Source organism: Anastrepha obliqua, chromosome 5 (genome assembly GCF_027943255.1).
Source record: "Anastrepha obliqua isolate idAnaObli1 chromosome 5, idAnaObli1_1.0, whole genome shotgun sequence".
In the NCBI taxonomy this organism is placed as follows: Eukaryota; Metazoa; Arthropoda; class Insecta; order Diptera; family Tephritidae; genus Anastrepha; species Anastrepha obliqua.
The window spans coordinates 102,610,711-102,629,320 of record NC_072896.1 but is presented as its reverse complement, the minus strand read 5'-3'; the positions used below and the strand labels follow the sequence as shown (position 1 = coordinate 102,629,320).

The following is an 18,610-nucleotide window of genomic DNA, read 5'->3' as shown; positions in this document are numbered from 1 at the left end:
GTCCTACAATGCAAATTTCAAAAAAAAAAAAAATTTATTTCTTGTGATTCGAACCAAGAATTTTGGATCGGAAGCTCACATTGCTAGCCGCTCGGCAATCGCGCCATACTGTCGGTGTTGGCCTAAAAGTTATTTAGTTCGTCGCTACGTTTATATGTAATTCGTTTCACTTTTTCCCAAATCACTCCCAACGATTCTAAAGAAGTTTTCACTTCAAAAATTAATGTACGAAATATTTATACCGATTCACTTAAACTGACTTTCAGTATCTAAACCAAAAAACTGTTCAATAAATAATCAGAAATGTCCTACAATGCAAATTTCAAAAAAAAAATTCCATTTTCGTCTACATGTATTCATATAAAAATTTATGGCTCTTCCCACCAAAGCTAAATGTATTAGTATATTTTTTCTTGTATTTATTCAAAGCCGAAATCCCGGCGGTACTGCAATACCGGGTCAACCCGTGGCAGAGAAGGAGCAAGCCCCTAAAACACTCCGCCCATTTCCAAAAATCAGTTTAACATTTGTTGTCCTCCGATGGAGGATCTATCAGATGTTAAGCTGATAACCACACTACCTAGTCAATACATTTTAAATAATAAACCTAATAAAACTTTTGAGAATTACACGCTCACAAAAATTATTTATATCAACATATAATATGTATAACGCTTCGTAACTAAATAACTTTTAGGCCAGCGACGACAGCATGGCGCGGTAGCCGAGCGACTAGCAATGTGAGCTTCCGATCCAAAATCCTTGGTTCAAATCACAAGAAAAAATAAAAGTTATTTTTATTTAGTTCGTCGCTACTTTTATATCAACATATAATATAACGCTTCGTAGCCAAGTTGGTCGCTTTTTTCGTTTCACTTTTCCTCAAATCACTCCCAACGATTCTAAAGAAGTTTTCACTTCAAAAAGGACATCATCACACGAGACAGTGGTAGTAAAACGGTGCTGTTCACTAATAAGGAGTATTTCAGTGGAAATATTCAATCACTTCAACAACAACAACAACAACCACCACCACTACGCTACCATAAATCCGTCTAGATCAAAAATATCACTTTTCCGACTGTCCATTAACAGTGCTGAGCCATACACCCACTTACGTCTCGGCTACTCAATTTTCACACACGCACACCTTCTCCAATGTACACAACCAGCCTCGTTTTGTGACGAAATCGCAACGTTAGATCACATTATACAATCATGTCATCTTATGACAACAATTCTTTGGATCCAGTCACGCACTTGATTTTCTTGAAGAGCTCTCCGCAAGTAATATCCTTACTGTCTACAAATTTCATAAAGCCTACGCTTTGTTAACACCGATCTAACCTTACATAAACTACATTTATTTTGTTACCAGAAAATCAATGGCCCATGCTGCTAGTGTGGCTGCTTCTTTATATTTGTGTAACTTGTTATTATAACACATTGGGTTTACAACTAAGTAATTACGGATTTTTTTTAGAAAATCAAAGTCAATTTTTTCATGGAACTAATATAAATAACTTTATTTTGTAATGTATTACCCATTTTGATCAATGACCTTTTGCCATCTTTCAGGCAGCGTCATAATTTCACGTTCATAAAACTTCAGGTTTTTATTAGCAAAAAACTGAATCAGGTGCGATTTCACATCATCATCATTATTGAAACTTTTACCATTCAAGGCGTTTTGTAAAGAACGAAACAAAAAGTAATCAGATGGTGCAAAATCAGGACTATATGGTGGATGTGGCAAAACATCCCAACCAAGTTCCAATAATTTTGCCGAGTTCCGAAATATGTGTGTGGCCTTGCATTACCATTATGGAACACAATACTTTTTCGATTTATCAATTCGGGCCGCTTTTCTTCAACTGCATTGTTTGATTTCGTTAGTTGTTCAATGTAGACATCAGAATTGATCGTTCGGTTGGGTGGTAAGAGTTCAAAGTAGACAATTTCTTTGTAATCCCACCAAACTGATAGCAAAACCTTATTTTGATGAATATCAGCTTTTGATGCTGTTTAAGTTGGTTCACCTGGCCTGCTCCACGATCTTTTGCGCTTGATATTGTTGTTAACAGCCCATTTTTCATCTTCAGTTAGCAGTCGTTATAAAAATTGATCATTTTCAATATGTTTCTTTAGCAAATCGCAGCTGTTATTGCGTTTCTTTCAGTTCGCGAGGAACCCACGTATTGAGTTTTTAAACATAGTCAAGTTCTTTTAAGTGATTTTCAATGCATGTATGGGACAGATGAATGTTCTCTGCAATCTCACGTGTTGTTCTGTGACGATCCGAATCGATTATTGCTTTGATTAGGGCGTCATCAACTTCAACTGGATGACCAGAGCGTTTTTCATCGTTGAGTGAAAAATCACCAGAACGAAATTTGGCAAACCAATTTTGACACTGCCGTTGTTTTAAGGCTTCGTCATCATAAGCAGCACATAACTTTTTATGAGCTTGCGATGCGGTTATCCCTTTGCGGAAATAACAAAGAAAAATATGATGAAAATTTTCATTTTGATTTTCTATTTTTCAACAAACGTCAAACGAAAACGTTTTTTACTGACTGACAGCTCAATTGCCAATTATCAAATAAGAAAATGTGTTTTACATTTCTACTACGTCTGCAAACCTAAAAATTCAACTGAAGTCATCTATGAGTGAAATCCGCAATTACTTAGTTGCCAACCCAATACTATTAATAATAATAATAGGAATTCCAATTAAAAACCAAGGAAGTGTGAAGAAGAGTTTGTGGAATTTTTCTAATTTTTGTGTGAAGTTTGAAATTTGTACTTAGATGGCTTTTGCTAGACAATGAGTTACCATATACTTTTATAGAATATAATAATCATTTATTATAAAAAAAAAAAAAAAAAATAAATAAATAAATAAATAAAATAAAAGCGAAATAGTCAAAACTGTTCAAAATGTTGATGTGCCATTGTTCTGTCGCGAATCGAGCGAATTATGTGCGGTGGGAACACAGCATTAGTAAAAAAATTAAAAGACTTAAGGCACAAACTTTTTTGTTTATTATTTTTTATTATTTTTTTTTTGTTTTTATATTATATTATTATATATTTCCTTATTTACAAACTTATTTTAATATTAAATTAGTTATACCCATATTTCAAAAAATTTACAAATTTATTTTCACTAAAGTAATAGACAAATGTTTTACAGAAAACGGAGAAGGCTAAAAATTATATAAACCTCTTAATGCGACCCAAAACTCTAACCACGTAACTAAAACTTCATGGCCAAAATTTTTGAAAAACTCCTTCTAACCTCATCAATTAACACAAATATTGAGTGTCATGAATAACTCTATGACAAGCTATTTGTGAAATACCAATCGCTATTACCACTGCTTGTATACATTACTACTTGACTTTGGCTAGTGGCTGGCAGTTAAGCAGTCTTCAACTATTTCTAGCGCACTGCAGGGCAATATTCAACGAATTCTACGCTCTTTGATAGTAAGTGGCATGCTGTCATAGTATTTCGAAACATCTCTAAGCTCCTTAAGGCGACAATTGGGAGGACGATACAGCACCCAAACGTCAGCTAATCGAATGACCTGCCGATGCAGCTAGCGATAGGGCAGCCTTCTTGTAAGCTGTGTAATTTGTTATTGCATATTTACTTATGTATATATATTTGCTATTCCTTTAGTTGCATACTTGACAATGCAGAGCAAAACAAATATACAATACAAATACAAAAATTCATATGTATGTACAAACAAATGCTGTCTTGCGCCTAGGCGCGCGAAGGCGACAAAGACTTGTCTGCTCTTTTTGGCATTCTGTGCCTTGCCGCCTTCACTATAAAAAAAACTAACATCGTCCTCATTGGCATATCTTCGTTAGCGGTATTTGCCACATATAGCAACAGATGCTGAATTGTACTTTTTCCTATGTCTCGCGCATACAGACGTAAGTATGTGTGTTTATAACCATTTTTTGTGCACATTAAGGTGGCCCGATTTTTTGGCTACATACACCTCGATGTAAAATAATTCTATAGATAAGTCTAAATTCAGAGCTATTAAAATAACCCAAAGAATCTGAAAGATATTTGTTTACTGTTTGAGGTATTAAAAGGTATTTGGGATGAGGTAGAAGTGTATACGGGGAATAGCTATAGTTTTATTTACAGCAGCTACTTAGCGAGCATTCGATAAAATACAGAAGAGAAACTGGACTAAGAGTAGGGCACAACTGCTGTTTGGAAACATTATAACTATTATATGAGACTTGAACTGCAGTTCAGACTACATATAATATTTATTTATTTATTTAGCTAAAGAATAAAATTATACTCTTACTAGCTATGCACTTATAAGTAGGATCTATGAGTTCGTATGTGACTTAGGACTAACTTTTTCAATGCCACTCCAGTACACAAGTCGATATCTTTTACCTTATTGAGTTCATAACGGAACTTGTTCCATTGCACATGAAACATGGCGGAAGTGCCTAAGAGGTATATTGAGAGGTAATCTTCTTAAGATATCAGTACAATCATTTTCACTTGTTAGCACATTTAGTACAAAGGAATAGGACAAAAGTGTTCTTCTACTGTGTAGTGATGTGAAATTCAGAAGCTGACATCAAGAATCGTAAGAAGGCAAAGGCTCTGAAAAGTTCAGTGGCCGTAATGTAAATATTATAAAACCTTTTTGTATAATATAAGAGGAAAATCCGTGGAAAGAAGAATTTTACAAATTCAATTGCTCACGGATCTTAGCTGATTTATGTAGAGAGTGGGCACTTTATTTGACTTAAACAGACTTCTGTAGCATTTTACAAGCCGATATTAATACCCCAATACACTTGTTTCACGAATGCGATACAACCTCAAGAAGAAAAAAAAGAAGGCGATCAAAGGAAGAGCGGCTATGAATATTTTCCATAACTTATTTCTCTCTTAGTATTCATAGAAACATTGTCTTTGTAAACAGAAGAGGCTAAATAGATTCTTTGATTGAAGTGTGTACCTCATAAAACAGCTAACTATCTCTATAATCATGTTCTATGCTGCTAATAAGCATTAATTTGAAATTTGAAAAAGGCCAGCCAAGAAGTACCGAGAGAATGGTAGCAGAAGGGCTAAAAATACCAATATATTCAAAGCTCTGTAAAGTAAAAGGTAGATACTTAAGGAGGAAAGAGGTAACAGAAAAAAAGAGATAAGATAGAATTGAGATAGTTAGTCCTGTGAGTATTTTCCAGATTCTTTGGCAAAACAGAAAATTTGCTCCAGTTTGAGAGCTCGGGTAACCGCTGATTCGCAGTTGGTCAATTGATCGACAATTTCATTTTCTTGAACACCGCAGGAACCCGTATATATGTAAGTACAAGCTTATTACGTATGGCAAAAGAATTAAGTTTCTTCTTACATTCTTGAAAAATCTTTGATGTTTGACTTGCGTTCTTCAGTGCCTTCAGTGCCGCCTGACTGTCACGAAAGACTTCAATCTGTTTCCCATGCAAGCGTGCATCTCTGTGACCATTAACGCAGTAGTGACAAAAACGATCACTTCGCTTTGTGTATCGCTAATTTGATCAATCGCTGAGCTTAGAATGTCGGCAGATGAAATAATACTAATGAATGATCGATATACAAGCTAAACGACATACGACAGGCAGCAGCAAACGATAGCACATCAACATGTTGATCAGTTTTGACTACTTTTATTTGGATGTTTTTTTAAGCTTTTTAGTTTTTTTATAAAAGTTTAGTTATCTAACAAAACTCATATAAACCCAAGTTTCAAACTTTGCACAAAAAATAAAATTTTTCTATTCCACGAAATTTGTATTTCAATTTCAAGGTTTTTAACTATAATTTCTAGAAAATTTATTGGTAGGCAGTTTCATAGCTTATACAATTTCAATGCCTTAAAGTGAAAATGTGAAGTTGTTAAAAAATCCTGTTGATTTTGCACAATATTTTTCCAGGACGATGTTGCTTATTTTCCCTATTAAAAAAAATTTGATGCATTTGTTATATGTTTAATAAATATTCAAAAAATTGAAGACAAATACCAAAACAGTAATTATAAAAAATGACCAGTATTTTGAGGTGCAATCGTTTTGTTGTGGTCTCAAACAAGACCTTTTGACATTACGTTGCGTCTAATAAGTCTTGCACTGGAGTACCAGGGGCCCCGCAATATGCCTTGGATGCAATTTTATTTAGCATACCTTTTGAAATATCCAATTATTTGTAATTTACAGGGTTCTTCAAATCAGATAGCTGGAAGGTGTCTATTCTTCTCATCTCCTTCAATCAATTTAGGCAGATTTCAGTCTTCCTTCAAATGATATAGGTAATAAGTGTATTGGAAATAAGATGAGTGGAAACTGGCAATAAGGCGCTATTTATTTTTAATTTTCGATATGGCTTAACTCACTTGAAAGCATTTATTTAGTTTTAAAATTTTCTGATACCATCGCTTCTGATAATTCACTCTTGCTTCTAATTAATCCTCGATGTCTCGAAACAAGAATATGGACTCTTTTTCTTTGTTGTTTTTAGTGGCTCACAAAAGCATTTTGAAAGCATGAAATGCATTTTATTTTTTGTTACTTTGAGGAATTTGTATACAAGCTTGGGGCTTATAACGAAGTTTGCCTTCATTGGACTGTATTATGTTTTTCTTAATTGTTAAACTATGTAACTATTGAATATCGAGTTTGACATTACGCTGCACCACATGCCAGCCACCTCCAGCTATTTAGCGCGAATTATTCTCTTTCGAACGCAGCACCTCTCTCTTCTGATAACAAATTAGAACAGCATAGAGTTGCTTTCTTCGGTTTTGCTGGAAAAAAGGTCAGTGTATGAAAAGGGAAGATACGCATTGACTTATTCCGCATTGTCCATTCATTTTATTCGACAAATATTCCGCCATATGATTTAGAATAGGTTCGTAAGATGGAATTTGTATTAGAAGGAACATGAATTAAATCCTTCCAAAATGGATCTCATCCTGAATAATCTACGAGAAGATTGATTCAGAATTGTTTTGAATAGTAAGAGGCTTGGATGGAAACTTCTAGGTATAAAGGAGAAGAATACGCTGAAGGTGACGATGAGTAAATATGTTTGAAAATAATAGACTGAGACAAAAAAGTAGTAGTTTCAGTAGTCAGTAAGAAATCTGTTCCTTGTATTTATCAAATATATATTACTGAAGCGAGTGACGCTTAATTTGCAAAACAACCTGCACCCTCGATATTCGCAGCGAGCATAAATCTGCCAAAGTTTACTCACTCAATGCATCCCCTTAGTCTATATCTTGCACAGGCCTGTGGAGATATAGGTACTGCCTGAGAGTATAAATTAAAAACCAAACCTTCCATCTGTCTCAAAAAGACGTTGTATCCCGTTTTCTTGTTCTTCATCGCATAGTGAGGATTTTTCGACAAATTTTGTTCCAATTTTTACCAATTTTAGTCTTGTAGTCTTTGATAAGTTTATTCGAAGGCGCTAACATCAAATATGTACTCGGCAAGTAGGTTACGCATAGTAAGTAACACATTAGGTATACGTTGCCGTGTCCACAAGCAGATATTAAAATCCAGTTCATGAGCCACGGGCGAGTCGGATAAGCAGATCTAATAGTAAAAAAGTGACTAACAAAGAGATAAGCACACAGCGCAAAAACTGTTTACCCGAACCATTTTCGATTGTTTAAATTATGCCAGGTACTAATGAGGTAGTGTTTGGAAATGATATTTCGTTATGCTGATCTAAGAGCTGAATCTATTCAATTACATTATTCTGAGAATCTTATAACAACGAACTACTTCTCAAAGATTATGCGAGGTACCTCGGAGTAATACTGGACAGCAAATTGCTGTGGAAGCACAACGTTGAGAAGAGGGTGAAAAAGGCCAGTAATGCGTTGTACGCATGTAAAAGAATGCTGGGTGTAACTTGGGGTCTATCACCCTCTCTGATGCATTGGTGTACACAGCAGTAGTCAGACCGATATTGCTGTATGGAACCTTAGTATGGTGGACTGCGACAAGAAAACTGACATACTTAATGCCAATGGAAAGGATTCAACGACTCGCTGCTCTGTGCATAACAGGAGCGATGAAGACCACTCCAACGGCGGCGCTGGAAATGATACTCAGCATGCCACCTATTGACCTCATGGCGGAAAACCTGGCAGCGAAATCCGCGAGGAGGCTAATGGCTGCGGGGGTATTCACCTGCAGAACCTTCGGTCACAGCTCAATAGGAAAGTGGAGCTCAGGTGGCACGGACTACATGGCTCCGTACTTTAATTGGGAGAGAAGGTTTCGCACTACAATTGAAGAGGAGGGATGGCACAAAGGCATGAAGCCAGGCCATAGAACTTTTCACATCTATACAGACGGCTCGAAAACTCCAGATGGAGTGGGAGCGGGTATTTATTGCTCAAAACTAGGAATAAGGCAGCCTATCAAGTTGCCAGACCACAGCAGTATTTTCCAAGCGGAAGCTTTTGCTGTGGGGAAAGCCGCGGAGCTAGCCTACACTAGAACAAGAAAGAACTCAACAATTAATATACTATATACGTGGATAGTCAAGCAGCAATAAGAGCAATAAGCTCATGTTGTATTAAGTCCAAAAATGTCCGACGGAGCAGGGAGGCCATAGAAAGGCTAGCCGGAAACAGTAGGCTGCATATCTACTGGGTACCTGGTCACAAAGGCATTATGGGGAACGAAATAGTAGATGAGTTGGCAAAAAGTGCTGTGAGACTACCATTTGAACAAGAGAACGACATACCAGAACCGCTAAATACAATATGCAACGAAATGGACGACCACATGAAAAGGCAAGTGGAAGCTAGGTGGACTAACCAGACCACATGCAAAACAGCAAAAGTCATGTGTAGGACTAACGACAAAAAACTGACTCAATTCGTACTTACGCTCTCGCGAAAGGACTGCAGAACTATCATAGTTAGCATACCTATCTACCTACCTAATCTATTGGCTGCACATGCGTACAAGATAGGGATTGCTAACACGGACAAATGCAGAAAATGCAGAGAGGATGTTGAGGAGCTTTAGAACACCTTCTGTGCGCTTGTCCGGCACTATTAAAAACGCGACTAAAATGCCTGGGAGCCCCACTGTTTGAGGGTCTGGAAGACGTCTCAAAAGCGGAGCCCCCAGCCCTACTTAGATTCGCCAAAAGCGCTGACATCCTACATGATGTCTACTTTAGGTATTCATAGAGGTCGGTCTCCATCTGGTATCGCTAGGGACCAAAAGTTCTATGCGAGGCTTATTGCCAACCAGGCTAACCTAACCTAACCTAGAATCTTATAACTTTTTGGATATCTAAAATGATGTGCTAGGTTTTAAAACGTTTTGCAGAATAGTTTTCATGCAAAGTTTTTTATTTTGCAAAGTAGGAAACACCTAGAAAAATCGTAAATTCAAAAACTTCATCAAGCAGGCGTTTTTAAGGGCCATGGTTTGCTTCAAATTTTATTGATGATTTCTGTTATATTTATTATTCTTATTTTTAGGGGATATATAGAATATAATTTATGAATTTTGTTAATTGATATTCCTTTTAATTGAAACCGGAAAAAGCGGACCGAACTAATATTTAAAAAAAAGTGGGCATAAAATAATCAAATCGAATAAAATCAAATACCCCTGTTAAGTTTTGGATATCTTGTCATATAACTAAGTTAATCAGAAATCAGCTAAGTAATAAAGTCCTTAAACATCTAGGAAGACTTTCCCGGTAGCTCCATATGCAATTTTGAAGGCCTAAGATATTTGAACATCCCACGCCCCACGAGTAGTAACTGAAGAATTTGTCTGCTTAACATCTCAAGGCAACACTAGAGATCACTTCCCTGGCATACAGGTACGAATTTATGGCTGATCCACGCAAGTATTCTAAAATCCTGAAATTATGGGTTTTGAACAATTCCTGAATGCACTACCCGCGTACGAAGCCCTAATGTGTATCTATATACATACATATATACACAATAATAGCCATGCAGATATCTTCCTACTCAGCCAAATATTCCGCCTAATGCAGTTGAATTCATTGTAGTAATTTATCTTGATGTTTAAATCAATAACAACAACACGCCGTCACCGTGCGTTACATTGCCATGCTTTTAACGCGTTCGAGCATTTGTTTTTATTAAGCTATGTACGAGTACAATAACAGCAGCAACAACAGCGCAGGAGATGCAGGTATAGTCACAAAAAATAAAAAAAAAATTAAGAAAAAAAATTCGTTACTTCCATAAGTTTATTTATATGGAAATGCCACGAAGCAAACTAACATCAAAGACCCATTGAAGCTTACCGGAGCACTGGAGCACCGTTGTGCCGTAGCGTTGTGTGGTTGTTGTAGCAGCTATTGTTATTGTTTTTGTAAAATATTGTGCTCCATCATTATAGCCATAATTATTAACATACTTACATCGCATCGAGTGCAGCTCAATTCCATATAGCTCAGCTAAGCTGAGCTCATTTTGATTCCTCTCACCTCACCTTAATTCCAACTCCAATGCAACATACAACAACACTACCAGCATGCACACACACATTCAGCTCTTTTCAAAATCAACTCAAATTCATTCAATTGAATTCAATTTCATACTTCAAACTGATTGTCGTACGTACATATGTATGTGTGTGTGTATGTCGTATGGTAGTATGTACTATAAGTGGTATGTGTGCCGCCACCGTCGATAATTCTGTTTGGAGAATTATAGGCCTTTGAGGCGATGATTGAAATTGCAATTACCGTTAGAATGCTTTTTGAGGTTTTCATCACAATTGGAGGCCTTTGCGGCTGCACAATTTTTTCCTAAGATGCACCAAATATGTTTATATGTATGCATGTATCCGAACGGTGGAGCTGTTATTGTGTGACTGTAGTTTGTGAGTGCCATTTTTCACGCCTTAATTGATATATCTTTCGGGTTTGCTAAAAAAAAAGTGGAATTTTAGTTGAAATGAAGTATCACAAAACTTTTCAATACTCACTTTAACCGTAGTTACTCCTCGTGTAACATTTTTGGCTGCTTTTCGGAAGTAGTAGTCAGTATCGGGTGTTTTTTTAGCTGAATGAAAACAATCGATATTCATAACTACGGTTTGATAGCTCAGAATGCAAACTGAGGAAGGAGCTGGCGTTGCGGTAAATGGCGTGCGCTATCGAGATTTGCCAACTGAATTTTCGTTTCTGAAAACTAATCAGCTAAACATCGACGACAACTGTAACTCATAGCCGCGGGGGATCTATGCCAGATGTTATATTAAAAAAATAAAGGCCATGGAATTATCTACCAGATTATATACAAAATTCATCCCGCAATGTATCTGTTTTGCATTATCATTTGAAGTTCTTGAGCTCTTAGAAAACACCGTATAGAAGGAAAATATGTGATAGATCAGCATCTATGTAGGATCCTGAGATGTAGCTGTAATACAAGAAACGGCAAAGCAGAAGATTGCGCAAGGAAAGTATCTGCGACAGAACTTGTAGAATCGAGTTCAACCTACAAGTGGCTTATTAGAACAAGAATTGGCATCTTTCCTCAAGAACTCTCATTTAGAGGAGTTTAGAGACTTTCATACTACTACTCCCTCTGGGTTCCTCTAAAATACTTTACGTCCTCCCAATCATTTCTGTCGGGGAAGTTAGCACCGAAGCCAAGTCGATCTCTGTAACCTGGAACTAAAGTTTGATAAGTATCGTAAAGATAAGGAAAAAACGAAGTCAGTTTTTTGTCGTTAGTTCTACACATGACTTTTGCTGTTTTGCATGTGGTCAAGTTAGCCCACCTAGCTTCCACTTGCCTTTTCATGTGGTCGTCCATTTCGTTGTAAATTGTGTTTAGCGGTTTTGGTATGTCTTTCTCTTGTTCAAGTGGTAGTCTCACAGCACTTTTTGCTATCTCATCTACTATTTCGTTCCCCATAATGCCTTTGTGACCAGGTACCCAGTAGATATGCAGCCTACTGTTTCCGGCTAGCCTTTCTATGGCCTTCCTGCTCCGTCGAACATTTTGGACTTAATACAAAAAAAGTGAATTTTGGGGCGAATTTTCCTACTATTTTTGCTTCGAAAAATTTTCGATAACTTGTAAATTCACATAAAAAGTAACATCATAAAAAAGATCGGGCAAAATTTTAGGGAGATCGGTAAATAACTTTTCAAGTTATCGTGTACGCCAATTCGAAAAATATATTATAGTTTTGAGAAAAACGCGTCTAAAGTTTGAATGTAACGTAACTATACCTCTCCCAGCGCTCGAACGCAAATAATAGAGTCATCACGGTTAACGATCTATAATATAAGAAATACTTAAATTTACGTTCTAAAATTTTTTTGACATATTTTTAAAGGATTATATTAACATTTTATGAAAAAAATTATTTTTTTCGAAATTTTACAGGTATCTGTCCTCTTAATAGCAATTTTAGTTCTTTCCTATTTAGTCGTTGACGAAAGCGTATTGACGACGCAAAAAACAAATGTGTATGAGTATACTAATAAAGTAACTTGACCTAGTAAAAGGTTTCAACTGCGCGCCTCACTGCCGTCGTCAACAAGCGGAATATAAATTTTACTTTGTGTCTTGGTGTCAAAATAGGCTTCTCGCATAGTATTAAATCATATTTAGCTTCAATACTGAAAAAAAAAATTTCTAAAATGTTTTGAACGAGATCTTCAGTGTGGCAAGGAGCAGCTATAATTTTTGCTAAGGGATTTACTAATCCTTAGCATTTAAATTTTTAATTAAAAAAAAAAAGACAGTAAATTTTTTTCGCAATAAAAGCGATTTAAATACACATTTTTCGTAAATAAACAGAGTTTACAGTTTTTAATTTCTTATTTATTTACTTTTTCACATCAAATGTGCATCATCTCCATCGTCCTTTGATGTTAAAACCCCTTCTGAGTAGTGGTCTGCCAGATAAGTTTTCATACCTTGAAAATCCTGTATTCTCTAATTTTCTTATTTGTGCCTCTGTGACTAATTGTAAGAAAGTCCTCTGCGATTTCGTCTTTCCACCGTAGTCGATATCGTCCTGGACTTCGTCCGTTTGCCACTTTAGCCTTCCGTAATCTCTGCTGCACTTCTTCCATTTCTATGCGTGTCATGTGTTCTGATTTTTGATCGTCTGATCCTCTGGGATACAAGAAATTTGTCTTACAAAATGCTTTTTGACTTATTTTGGCTTGGGTGATGACGATGTAAATGTGTTATTTGAACTATATTAAATGTCGTTTGGAGAAGCTGAAGTAAAAGTTTTTAAAAACCATGACGCGTGATGTATTTAGCGGATCCATACTTCACAATAAGAAATATAGGGGACGCACAGAACTCTTTAGTAGTTTGTTCTAAAGCTAACTAAGATCTTCGAGTTCTCAGATTTCTAAACCGTTTTCAAAATTACTTTTTTACAGATAAAATTTATTATACACTACAACATTAGAGGGCGCAAAATTAATCATCCAACTGGGAGATTTGTAAGTTTTGCAAATGGCGTCATTGGGCATTCATATTTGACACTAGTGACAGCTACAGTATACAAACAGGGAAATAATAAAGCGCATAAAGGTCAAAATAAAGACTTTCATTACACAAAATAATTTTGTAGTTTCATTAGTAAAAAAGGTTATTAAAAAAAGTTGGAAAATTAATTTTGTACATGGTTTTTTTTGTTATGTATTGACTACTTTCCTTAGATTACACCGTGTTACACACATTTTGTCCTACGAACCAAATATACTTTTTCGGAAAGGAGATAAAAAATAAAAATACACGTGTATCGGCGATTTTCATGTACACGTCAGAATTTTTGTTTTTTTGTATTTTATAACTTTAAACGAGCAATTCTTGTATGCATATCTGTATAGCCACACGATCTCAGGATTAGCTTACCGGATTTGAATGAAATTGGGCACACAGATAGTGTATCACATTTCTAGACTTTTCACCTAGGTGTTGCCACTGACAATGTTTCACAGGGTTGCCACCTGTTCGAAATAAAAAAAAAATTGCATGAGATATGCCGATGTGGGTATTAAAAGAAATAGAAAGAAAGAAAAAGATATAAAACCCCGAATTTTTTTATTAATTTTATTATATTAAAATTAAAAATTGTTACATTAAAAATGTTAATGCTTTTAAAGAAGAAGAAGAAAAAAGAAAAATTCTGACGTGTACATGAAAATCGCCGATACACGTGTATTTTTATTTTTTATCCCCTTTCCGAAAAAGTATATATGATTCATAGGACAGAAAAAAAGTTCGTTTTTGTAACGCAGTGTTATTAGTAATTTTTTACAAATTTGAAAAAAAAGTAACGTAAACAGGGTTTAAGCTTCAAGGTACCATCTAGGGTTTTGAATTATCGTTTTTTTTCGATTTTGGAGACTATAATAATACAGAGAGTCTGGTTACAGACGAAAAACTTGGAATTATTCATTTGTTTATGTAGAGAAGACTTATACACAGAATCAGATCGAAGGCGCATTCTGATCAATCCACTTCATTAACATATGGCACATTATTTTCTGTATTGGTTGGAATGGTCTATGGAATAGAAATTAAGAGTGTCATTTCAAAAGTCCGTGCAGAAATAAAAACTATTTAATTGTTTGGGGTAAATCTTTTTTTATTTTTCGACGTAGTTTCATTTTAGACTTATACACTTCGTCCAACGTTGCTCTAGTCTGTCGATCCTTTCCAAATAATAGGATTTGTCCATGTCTGAAAAATAGCTATTCGTTTCTGCAACTTGGTTGAATAAAACCTTTTTTCCGCCAGCCATTTCTTCACATTGGGAAACAAATAGTAGTCCAAGGGGTCCGAGGGAGCCAAGTCTGGCGAATAGGGGGATGTGAAACGAGTTGGAACGCCATTTCCATAAATTTTGCGATCACAACTGCTGAGGCGTGAGCTGCTGCATTGTCGTGATGGAAAAGAAAAATCATTAGATTTCCTCGATTCAAACGAATGACAAGCATAAAGAAATAAACCGATCTGGCTGAAACAGGATGTGTGTTCTACTGCTACTGAATAAACATAACCTCGATATGTGCCAATAATGCCATCTTGTATATTCTCGAAAACACTTTACATTCCATGTCATATCTCTACATGTTTGGATGTTGTCTATAGTTACTGCGTCGGCAAACAAAAAATTAAAAAAAAAACTAATTATTCAGGAAACTTCAGTAAAATCTTGAGATTTAAGGAAGTTACATACAAAAAAAAGTGCTTAAGTTTTTGGAACTGTTAAGATTTCTGAACTAAAGAATTTTGATCGACCACTGTTTGTCAACATCTATGCAATCTAGCGAATTTTTATTCCAGTACCGTCAAGTTTGCTTGGTTGCTTTTAACATTTAGAAAAGTTTTGGCTAATGTCTTAGAAACACAAGTGATTTTTTTAATAGCTGGATATATCCGCTTTCGCTGGATATCCATATTAATATCATAGAGTAAGTATCAATATTTAAAACTATGTATTAAAAGAAGAAGTCCCCTGATACTTTAACGTTCTTTAAAAAAATAAATTGATGAGAAAATTAAAAACTGAGTACGTGGGATATAAAATTAATAGTTTCTCGTTTCACAGAAACATTTTCAAGATAAAAAAAATTAATTTTTGTTGTAAAGTGTTATTTTACGAAGACTCGAACCTAAAATTTTTCACTAGTTCGCGCAATTAAAGCTGCACTTAGTGGTGCCGTAGTCATAATGTCATAGCCGTAAGCATAACCATAGCCGCACTATTACAGCACTTGTCGATTAGTCATGGCGTAACCATTAACAGCTGATATTGAAGTAGCATTAATGCCAACATTTGCATTTTGTCATAAAAGCACGGATAATTTGCCACTAAGACAATTAAGTTTTTCGTTTCTAATAATGAAATTTTTAACGCAAATATCAAAAGATATGTAAAGCATCTCACAGTCGTTTACGGTTACGGGGAAAAACCAAAAATCAATAGATACTATAAACAAGTACATACGGCTACGGTTATGGTTACGGCGTTATGGTGCGGCACCTGACATCGTTTATAGTGATGCCCATATGTTTGATCAGAACAGCTGATTGCATGGGTTACTGTTATGGCTAAGATACGGCACCATTAATCGCAGCTTAACTCTTACAAAGAAATACTGACTTTATTTTATACTATTTTATATTTATAATAATTTTTATTTCACTTTGTTGTTGAAAGTTTGTACAAGAAAAAATAGCAAAAAATAATTTTGTTCAACTTGTTACTTAGTTTTTCAATTGACAACATTTACAAGATTTTAATTCAAATGCCACCCACTCATTGACCCGGTATTTGCACCCACTCATATGCATCCATCCCTACGTGATGTGGCGAAATCGAAAAAATGTATGAACTCCATACGAGAGGTTGAAAACGCCATGCGTAGGTTCTCGCAATAAATTCCCTCCAATGCTCCAGCCAAACACTTAACCTCACTTCTAACGCCGAAATCAATCTGATTTGTTAATATGCGCCAAAACTGTAATCAACTTCAGGTAAATGGCAAAAGAATTAAATGAAAATGAAAAGAGAAAAAAGAAAATGAAAAAATGTAAATAAATAAAAATTAAAAGTAAATCAGCTGCGAGGCAGAACAAGAGCCATTGCATGATGCCTACAAGTATTCCATGCACTCATTGCGCTAGTATTGGTGGCGACGAGGTCAAGTGTCAACGATGTGATGCGGTGAGGCGGCGCACGCTCTTGATGAGGTGCCTGCTTGCCATGCGCTAGTGTCTGCGCCTTTCCATGCTGGACACAAGAAAGCCCTGCGCGCTTAGCCTCTCAACTTACTTAACTTGTTGTTGTTGGCAGCTTCTACCCTTACCCTTAATTGCAGTGTTGTACTTGTGGTTGTTGTTGTTCAAGCGATTCGGAGGAGTTGTAGTTGTATATAATGTATGTATGCGTTAGCTGTTGTTAGCTATAGGCAGCTGTTTGCACGTGTGCGCACGTGTTTATCAAGTTCGTTCCACTGTGCAGGCAGCGCGCAGCCACTTTGGCACGTTTTAATGCCCATTAACGAGCAATTGCAATTTAAACTGGATCTCTTAGCCATTTCGAGCACAAGCTAGAGCATTTTGGTTTTATGCAACTGCAAATGCAACAACCACAATAAAAACAACAACGGTAATGGCTACAACAAAGATAGCAAGAAAAGGAAAAACTAACTGTAATAACACTAAGAGCAACAGCAATGTGGTTATTTGGACAAATGTGCGGCGGTTTTTCCTGAACTAAGAGGGTTTTCTGTTGCATTTACTTTTTCAATGTTTTTTAATGTTTTGCGATGTTTTTCGGTTTATTGAGTTTTCGATGTGTTTTTATTCTATTTTTGTTTTGTGTTTTTTTTGTGTATTTTTTTTTTATTTAAAGTTTTTGTTGGCGCACTCGTTCACTTTTTGCGCGCAGTTAACTCTGCTTGGCTTGTCGTTTTGGGCGACTGTCTTTCGATTTAGTTAACTTATTTATTTATATTTTAAGTATAAAATCAAAGCAATTGGCCATAAAAAAGAGGAGTGGGATATGCGAGTACGGCTCGTAGACTAAATTCTTATTAAAGGCAATGATGTAAGCTGGACCATAAACTAGTTATGAGTGGCTCTAATTTGATATTAAAAGTGCGAATAACGTAAATTTTTGTGGTAATCCTGTGCAGTGGAGCTGTCAAATTATCGATAGTTGAGAGCATCGACGGTTTTCGATAGTGGAGGTCTATGCATCGATTCTCCCGAGTAATAACAAAATTAATTATTTTAAATGTATATGTATATACAAGGTGGCACAAAATTAATGATCCAATGAGTGTATGGGTGATAGAGGATAGAAATTAAAAAAAATATTTGTTCCGGGCGTAAAATTAATCATCTAATGGTTGTATGGGTTAAAGGAGACAGAAATTAAAAAAAAAAAAAATTTTAAAGGGGCCGCAAAATTTATCAACTAATGGGTGTATGGCTGAAAGGGTGCAGAAATTTGAAAAAAAATGTATACAAGGTGGCGGAAAATTAATCATCAAATTTTGTTTTTCAATATAGTTTTTAACAGATAAAAAAAATTTCATTTTAAGTAAAAAAATGTGATTTCATCTATACGAAAGGGGACAGAAGTTAGAAAAAATTTGGCAGAAAATTAATACTCCAAGGCTGTATGAATGAAAGACGATTGAAATTAGAAAAAATATTTATGCAAGGTGGCGCAAAATTTTGTTTTTCAATTTAGTTTTTAACAAATAAAAAATGTGATTTTGATTGATGGAGACATTTATTTAGATCTTATTGCCCTCCACTGTCTGTCTGTATACTGTAGCTACTTAGCTCACAAGTGTCAAATTAGAATTGACGTAAGACGTCATTAGCAAAAATTTTTAATCTTCCGAATACGAGCGAAAAAAAATTGCATCACTTTAAATCATTTTTTGTTTACTTAGAAAAAAGTTATTCAAAAACAAAATTGTATGATTAGTTTTGGGCCACCTTGTATATACCTTCAGAAAAGAGATGCATTTACTCAAAAT

General features: G+C 35.5%; 1 pseudogene; it reads right to left on the bottom strand.

Annotated features, from left to right (window-relative positions):
* Positions 1-419: 419 nt before the first annotated feature.
* LOC129249535 (U2 spliceosomal RNA) lies at positions 420-603 on the bottom strand (annotated as a pseudogene).
* Positions 604-18,610: the final 18,007 nt, after the last annotated feature.